Genomic DNA, 8,281 nt, shown 5'->3' on the forward strand with positions numbered 1-8,281 from the left:
GATCATTATTCTCAACCATGTCTTTTCCGATTTGAAAAATTCTGGTATACCAATCCTCAACTTCCATCTCTAATCCAGAATTGGTGGTCTGATTCCTACCATGAAGGTTGTGGGGCCTTTATTGTTTCCAAAAAATTATCAAACCTAAAAGTTAATCTTTGTACCTGGGCAAAAGATACCTTTGAAATTTCTAAACTTCACAAAAAGAGTATACTCTCTGAACTTATGCTCTAGACTCGACTGGTGAAAGTAGAACCCTATCAGAGGATGAGTCCAATCACCTCTCCTAAATTCGTTTAGGTCTCTTCACCATTCTAAATCAAGAAGAAATCTACTGGAATCAGATATCTAGGATTACATGGCTCAAAGAAGGAGATTCAAATACAAAATTTTTTCATCAAATCGCAAATGTTAGGAGAAACAAAAATTACATTTCTCGTATCTTACATAATGATCTTTGGTTTGAGGGTGATAAAGAAATTGGCAAAAAAAATTTCTGATTACTTTCATTCATTGCTAGGAACTCCAATTTCTAATAGATTTCTCCTAGACTGGCATTACTTGTTTGACTATAAAGAAAGATTTGATCTCTCCTTTCTTGAGCAACCATTCTCTTTAGAAGAAATAAAATTGGCAATCTTCATCCTAAATGCAGATAAAGCTCAAAGTCCGAATGGTTTCACAATGTTCTTTTATTAGAAGCACTGGAGTATAATTCAAGATTCTATCATGAAACTCTGTGAAGATTTTTATAAGGGAACAGTCAACTTTGAACGCTTGAATTGGATTCACATTGCTTTTATAGCAAAAAATGGTGCTCCAAAAGAAGTTACTAACTTTCGCCCTATTAGCCTTTTAAACTCCACTTGCAAAATTGTTTCTAAGATTCTTGCTTCTAGATTAAGTTCTATCATCAACAATTTGGTTGATGAATCTCAATATGGCTTCATCAAGGGAAGATGTATTACTGATAATGTCATTACTGCTCAAGAAGTGATCTTTAACCTTCGAAAACGGAAACTTCTTGGTTATGCCTTCAAAGTGGATTTTACAAAAGCCTTTGATTCTCTGGAATGGAACTTTCTTCTTGAAATCCTTACTGTAAGAGGATTCAGTCAAAAATGGTTAGCCTGGGTTAATACCATCCTCAAAACTGCAAAGACTCAGATCATCATCAATGGATCAATACAGGGATATATTCACTGTAAAAGAGGTCTTCGACAAGGCGACCCTCTCTCCCCCCTTCTATTCGCTCTGGCTGGAGATGTTTTAAGCGCAATGTTTACTCACACTCTTAAATCCAAAGTTTTAGTGGGAGTGCCTTTGGACCAAAATGAAAACATTTGTCATCTCCAATTCGCAGATGATCTAATCATCTTCTCTGCTGGAGGGCAAGAAGATCTTCAAATAATCAAGTTAATTATTTACCTCTTTGAAGGATCCTCTGGCCTTTCCATTAATTATTCAAAAAGTTGCTTATATTATACAAATTATGGTTTTCAACCACACATATCATTTGCCATGATTCTCAACTGTTCTAGGAACTGCCTCTCGCTTACCTATCTTGGGGTCCCACTTTTTGGAAGGCGTCCAAGACGGTTTGATTGGACAAATCTTATTGGTATGGTTAGCTCAAGACTTACACCTTAGAAGGCAACCACCTTTCTCTTAGTGGTCGATTAACTCTTATTAACTCTGTCCTATCAACTGTTCCAGTTTATTGGATGTTTGTATTCAAACTACCTACTTAGGTAAGTAAAGAAATTGATCAGATTCGAAGGAACTTCCTACGGAATAGACCAGAGATAGGATCTAGAGGAATCAAACTGATCTCCTGGAAAAGATTTTGCAAACCATGAAATATGGGTGGTTGGGGAATCCTTAACCTTGAGGAATTCAACCGAGCTCTTCTTGGAAAATGGTAGTGGAAAATTTCTTTAAATTCTTCTAGCTGCTGGTCCAAAATCATTAAATTCAATTACCTGTATGGAAGCCAAAGCGGTTTTTTATTTCAATCGTCTCCAAGAAACAAATCTTTCTTTTGGGCAGGACTTCACTCTTCACTACTTCCTTTCCGCACTTGTGCCTCTAAATTGATTAAAAACGGATCTAATACTCTTCTTTGGTTTGATAGATGGCACTCAGGGTGAACTCTGAAAGATCTTTGGCCCTCCTTATTCCATGGTTGTATTCATTCCTTGATAACTGTTCATCAATTCTTTCAGCAACTTAATTCTCCAGAATCTCTTTTTTACACTGCTACTTTAGATGATTTATCACCACTTTTGGCAATTATCCCTGACTGTTCTAGTGATGAGGAAGACTTTACCACTTGGACATTAGATAAAAGAGGATCTTTTTCTGTCAACTCTTTTTACAAGTTCCTTATAGATGGGGCACACGTAGTCCGCATTACCCTCATTTCTGGAAAATTAAATGTCCAAGTAAAATTTCTTTGTTATGTTAGTTACCAAGGGAGGATAAAAGTTTCACTCTTACAAACCTTTTCAAAAGAGGGTGCAAAATTTAAAATGCTACAGATACATGTGTCCTCTGCTACAGGGCTTCTGAGACAGTTGAACATTTATTCCTCGACTGCACATACTCGAAAAGAATTTGGTCCTTCTTCACCCAAATTCTTGAATTTCAATCTCTCCCTAATTCAATATCCAAGATCTGGACTGATTGGCTCCCTTCTCTTTATTCCCAAATTCGGACTCTTTGGGATTTTATTTCAAGAGCCATTTTGTGGTGTATTTGGCTTGAAAGAAATATTCGCATTTTTCAATCTCTAGCGTCACCATCCTACTCTATAATGATTAAAATTGCTAATATGCTTTTTTCCTGGTTTTCTACATTTGCAGACAGTCATCAACACTCTCTGAATGAGGCTTCCTAGAGGATAAAACGCTCCATCACTTTCATTAGCGCTAAGGTTTCAAATCAAACCAGCGATCCAGATCAAACTCAAGCCTTTGAGTAGGATACTCCTCTTCCCAGCTTTTGTCGGCCTGTGCTTTCAGACAAAGGCTTTCGCCACCTAGGCTGCTATCTTCTTTTTGGTCTTGTTGCCTTGTTACTTGTTGTTTTTTCCTTTCTGTTCTTTAGTGCCTTACCTCTGGTGAGAGTCTTCTGCTATTTTTGGTATTTTGTTTACTTATGTTTGGTTTGTCTCTCTTTCAATAAATTTGTGGTTTATCCACTTTTATCAAAAAAAAAAAAATGTATTGGGTGTAGATAAGTTTTATTTTAGATAAATAAATATAAAAAATTATTTAGATGTAATATATTACACAACTTGTGTCATTTAACAATGTATTTTAAAAATACATGAATATCATCAATTTCCGTTTATAATACCTATATAAGGATTTTTCATATTAAAGAAATAAAAAAATACTAATAGAAATTGTGAAGGTGAGGGTAACCATTATTATTAAGAAAAATTATTTATAAGCCTCTATAACTTTTTACTCTTCCCAGACAGTCTAACTTTTCAATTCTTATTTATTATATTAGGACTTATTAATTATCCAACCCGTTGTTTTTTCGATATGCCACAAATAAATTTTTTCATTGCCTTCTCTGACTTCTGCACTCCATCTCTATTAGATGGTGAGGGCTTTTGGTCTATTTGACTTGTTCTATAAAGGTCCAATTTTTAGAATTGGTGTGAGTATTTTGACATTCAAAGATGGTGAAAGGTCAGTTAGGGCTAAATTTCATAAATGAGAGAAGGGCATTCTGGTCTTTTTCTCCAAAATTAAAGGTGTTACTGTATTAGTGAGAGCTTTGTGCTGAAAAGTAGAATTGTTTTTTTTCTTAATACTGACTACCATGAGGAAGCGACTGTAAATAGCTTAAAAAAAGTGAAGGACTAAAATGTTACTTAAAAAGTGAGAAGTAGCCTTTGTAACTCTTTTACCAGTAGTTTTTTAATATACTAGGTAAATTCTCTTGCTTCATGTTGGTTTTTCAAATTTTACAAATGAATAAAACAAATGCTAATAGAACAATACCTAACATGAAAACCATTCATAAAAAACAAAAAAAGAAAAAAAAAATTAGAAAAGAAAAGAAAGGTAGAAAAAATTAATTACTCAATAATAGATATCACAACCTTGTTTGGGAATCATTAAAAAAATAAAAATTAAAATGAATGAGGTTAGGATTATAATCACATTTTTTAAAATACATTCAGTTTATAGAGTTTTATATATCTCATTCTTTTTCATTTTTATATTTTTAATGTTTTCAATTTCTGCTAATTTGCTTACATATAAACCAAAGTAAATGCTTCTTTTCAATTATTACTTGCAAATTGGCCTAAAAAAATCATGCTTAAATAACTCATACTAATGTAAATCGTTGGAATATATATTTCTACAAAACAAATATTTTTTAATCATTATAATTGCCTTTGAAAGGTTTACTGAAATATTAATACAAATAATGCAATTAAAACTTTCTATTAATAATTCCTTAATTAATGCAAACAAATATTTAAGTGGAATAATATTTTTAAAAAAATTATATGTACATATATTTAATCGTTGGCATACATATTTAAGCATGATATTTTTAGGCCAATTTCTATAAAACAAATACTTTTCATAGGCATGATTAGTAACAAGTGCCTAAATAGTTCATAATAATGTTAATCGTTGGCATACATATTTCTATAAAACAAATACTTTTCAATCATTATAATTGCTTTAATAAAATATTAATACAAAACTAACGAATGCAATTAAACCTTTTTATTAGTAATGCCATAATTAATACAAACAAATATTTAAAGTACAATAAAATTTTAAAAAATATTTATAATTGTTCCATGAAATACTGTTATTAGTAATGTCACATTTGAAATTTGTAAGGATTTTTTAGTAATTTTCCGTTGTTGTCGCTGTTGTTATAATTAAAGCAGCATTTATAATTACATAAATTATTGCAATAATTTGTGGACTTGCTTGCCGCCCAAGTATGACTGACTTCTTTAGTCAACCATGAACTCTCTTCTCCAAGCATCCCACACCATCCTTTTTACATAACATATTATAAATCATCCATAAGACAATAAGCACATCATAAGTGAAGAGCAACAACAAGAAGAAGAGATGAGAAGAGAAGGAAGGCAACATGGAATGGTTATAACTCACATTGTCATCTCACCATCTTTCAACTCAAACCCAAAGTCTAGAATCTTAAACAAGCTTGAAGCTCCGGTGATCGCCGGAGTTTATGCTAAGGTATCTTCAAAGCCTACCAACCACTCTAAGTTCACCGGCAGGTGTTCCAAAACCATGTGCTCTGCTTGCCATCTCCGGAGTTTTGGATTATCATGATGATGATGATGATGATGTTCATGATGATGGAATGATAGGTGGTGAAGGTGATCACAAAGGTGGTGATGATGATCATCATAAAGAATGGTTCTTTGTATGAAAGATATAATTAAGTTGGGTTTTCTTCTCCATTTTTATTTTGTGGGTTTAATGTTGGGAGAAGAGATATCGATTTATATGTATGGAACATTTATGAATCTTCAAATTTGAGGTTGTTGTATTTTTTTGTTTTGGTTTATTTATGAAATTATTAAAATCACCTTGTTGCAGTCTCAGGTGGGTGTCAACTTCTCCCCCATTATTATTATTATTATTATTATTATTATTATTATTATTATTTTTATTTATTTATTTATTTTTAGAAGAACTTCTCAACCGAGAAGCTAAATTTATTAGAAACTAAAAAACAAAAACAAGCGCTGAGAACACTAAAAAGAGGGGATGAAAGACAGATAACTATAACATAAAGAAAAGCCTTGAATAAGGAATGATCGCATAACCAACCGAGGGAGGTCACGTCCGGAGAGGAACAGGTTCAGGTGCAGATGACGAAACCCCAGCGAGGCAAGATCAGAAGCTGGTTTAAGCCAGGGAAGAGGTATACAGTCAATGGTTGGATGCAAGCTGGAATCCAAGAGGAACTTAAGATTGCTGATTTGTAGCTGATATCTCCAAGAAAGTATGGAATCAGGGCGATGAAGGATGTCCAGGGTGCCACGATGAAAGCAGAAGATTCTTTTGACTTTGATGCAGTGCTCAAGGGCAGTCGAAAAGAGCAACCTCAATGGCGAATATCTCGTCATAAGAGTTATCCCTCATAGGCTGCGACACACATCCTGCGAGAGAAACACAATTATGAGCGTCAGAGATAAAGAAACCGATGGACCTTACCTGACGAGCATGGTTGACAACAGCATGAGTGAAGAGGAAAGGGCCGTCCATGTGAGAGAAGTTAAACTGGATGAACATTTTTCCAATGGGAACACGGAACCATATGCAAATTCTCTGGTATGAGCAATGGCCTTGATCACAGGAATATCAAGATTCGGTCTCTGATGTTTAAATACATAATTACACCTGCAAATCCAGATAAACCAAGCACCAGCAGCGATGAGCGCAAGAATGTTTACAGAGGTATGATAAGTTAAGATCCATTCGCCAGTTTGGAAATCATCCAGGAAGCTGAAGATCTGATTAGTTTTGAGCATGATTTGGTTCCAAATGTATTGAGCACTAGCACAACCATTAAAGAGGTGATTGATGGTTTCACAGTGAAGACCACAAAAGATGCAGGGGCGATCCGGACCAATGTTCAGATGGTTAAGAAAGGCAAATGTAGACAGACGACCCTTGATGCACAACCAGATGAAATGCTTCACACGTGGGGCAACTGGGATTTTCCATAAGTAATTCCAACCAACCCAAGAATCAGAAAAGGATGATTGATTGTTTAAATGATGATAAACGATTGAAGAAATTTGGTTACAACTGGGTTTAGGCAAGCAAATCCAATGATTACCGAGATCAGGGTCGACCGTAACATGTTCAGAATTAAACGTGCTAGGCAGCTCGCCAAAAATCAGAGAGAGAGAATTGAGATCCCACAGATTGTCCGAGACCAGATCCGACACAACAACATTAGAAAGATCAACATCCATATTAATGTATGTAGGCTTTAGGGCAACCGGAATGTCGAAAAATCCAAGGGTCCCAGAGAAAAGAAGTACACTCAAGGTTAACAGAGTTGATTTTGCAGTAGTGTTTAATAAAGTTGGTCGAATAGCATAACCCTCGAATAAACCACGAACATTTAGCAGGAATGGCGTCTTGCCAAAAATTGACTCTCCCATATTTAACATGAAGAATGTCAACCCAAATTGAATTATCATTGTTTAAATATTTGAAAATGTGTTTAGCCATTAACGTGTGTTTTGCAAGAGAGAGGTCCCTAACTCCCAAGCCCCCCTCAGATTTACCTATCAACATAGAATTCCAACACGCATTATGGATGCCCTTTCCATTGCCATTTCTACTCCAGAAGAAATTCATAACCACTTTAGAAATATCAGAAATAATAGAAGTAGGAAGCGGATAGACAGACATGGTGTAAACCGGAATAGACAAGAGGGTGGAATTAATAAGAATTTGTTTGGCAGCGTAGGAAAGATGAAAATTAATCCATTTAGAGGTGGTGCATTTGATTTTATCGACCATAGGCTTAAAGACATTGGCATTAAGATGTTTAGGGGAGATCAGAATGCCCAAGTATTTAAAGGGAAAAGACGCATGACTGAGCTTTAAAATGGAGCAGATACTCTTAGTAACATGTTTGTTAAACCATGAAGGGAAAAGAATTTAAGACTTAGAGTAGTTAGGGCATTGACCAGTGATAGAAGAATAAAAAGACATGCAATACTAAATGTTTCTAGCAACCCTACGGGAAGCATGAGATACTAGAATGAGATCATCAGCATACATGAGGTGGTTGAAATTATGATTTAATTTAGGCTCAAAACCAGGGATTGCATTAATATGTAAGCCAAAATTAAGGGCAGTAGTGAGAACTTGAGAAACTAAGATGAAAAGATAAGAGGAAATAGGATCACCCTGCCGGACCCCTCGGGAAGACCTGAACCAAGAGGTCGGTGAGCCATTAATTAAAAGAGAAAAAGAATTGGCCCGCAAGCAAGCGTTGATCCAGGAGATCTAAGTGGTGTGGAAATTCATCCTAGAGAGAATGGCAAGAATTGCACTCCAGTCAAAAGTATCGTAGGCTTTGGCAATGTCATACTTAATAATCATCCTAGGGGGGCTTACAGTATCATTTTCGATGGAGTGGGCGACCTCTTGCATGGCAATTATATTATCGAAAAAGCACCGACCGTTCACAAAGCCAACTTGTTCAGGCCCAATAAGATAAGGAATGACTTTCT

The sequence above is a fragment of the Dioscorea cayenensis genome, chromosome 5 (assembly GCF_009730915.1).
Source record: "Dioscorea cayenensis subsp. rotundata cultivar TDr96_F1 chromosome 5, TDr96_F1_v2_PseudoChromosome.rev07_lg8_w22 25.fasta, whole genome shotgun sequence".
Taxonomy (NCBI): Eukaryota; Viridiplantae; Streptophyta; class Magnoliopsida; order Dioscoreales; family Dioscoreaceae; genus Dioscorea; species Dioscorea cayenensis.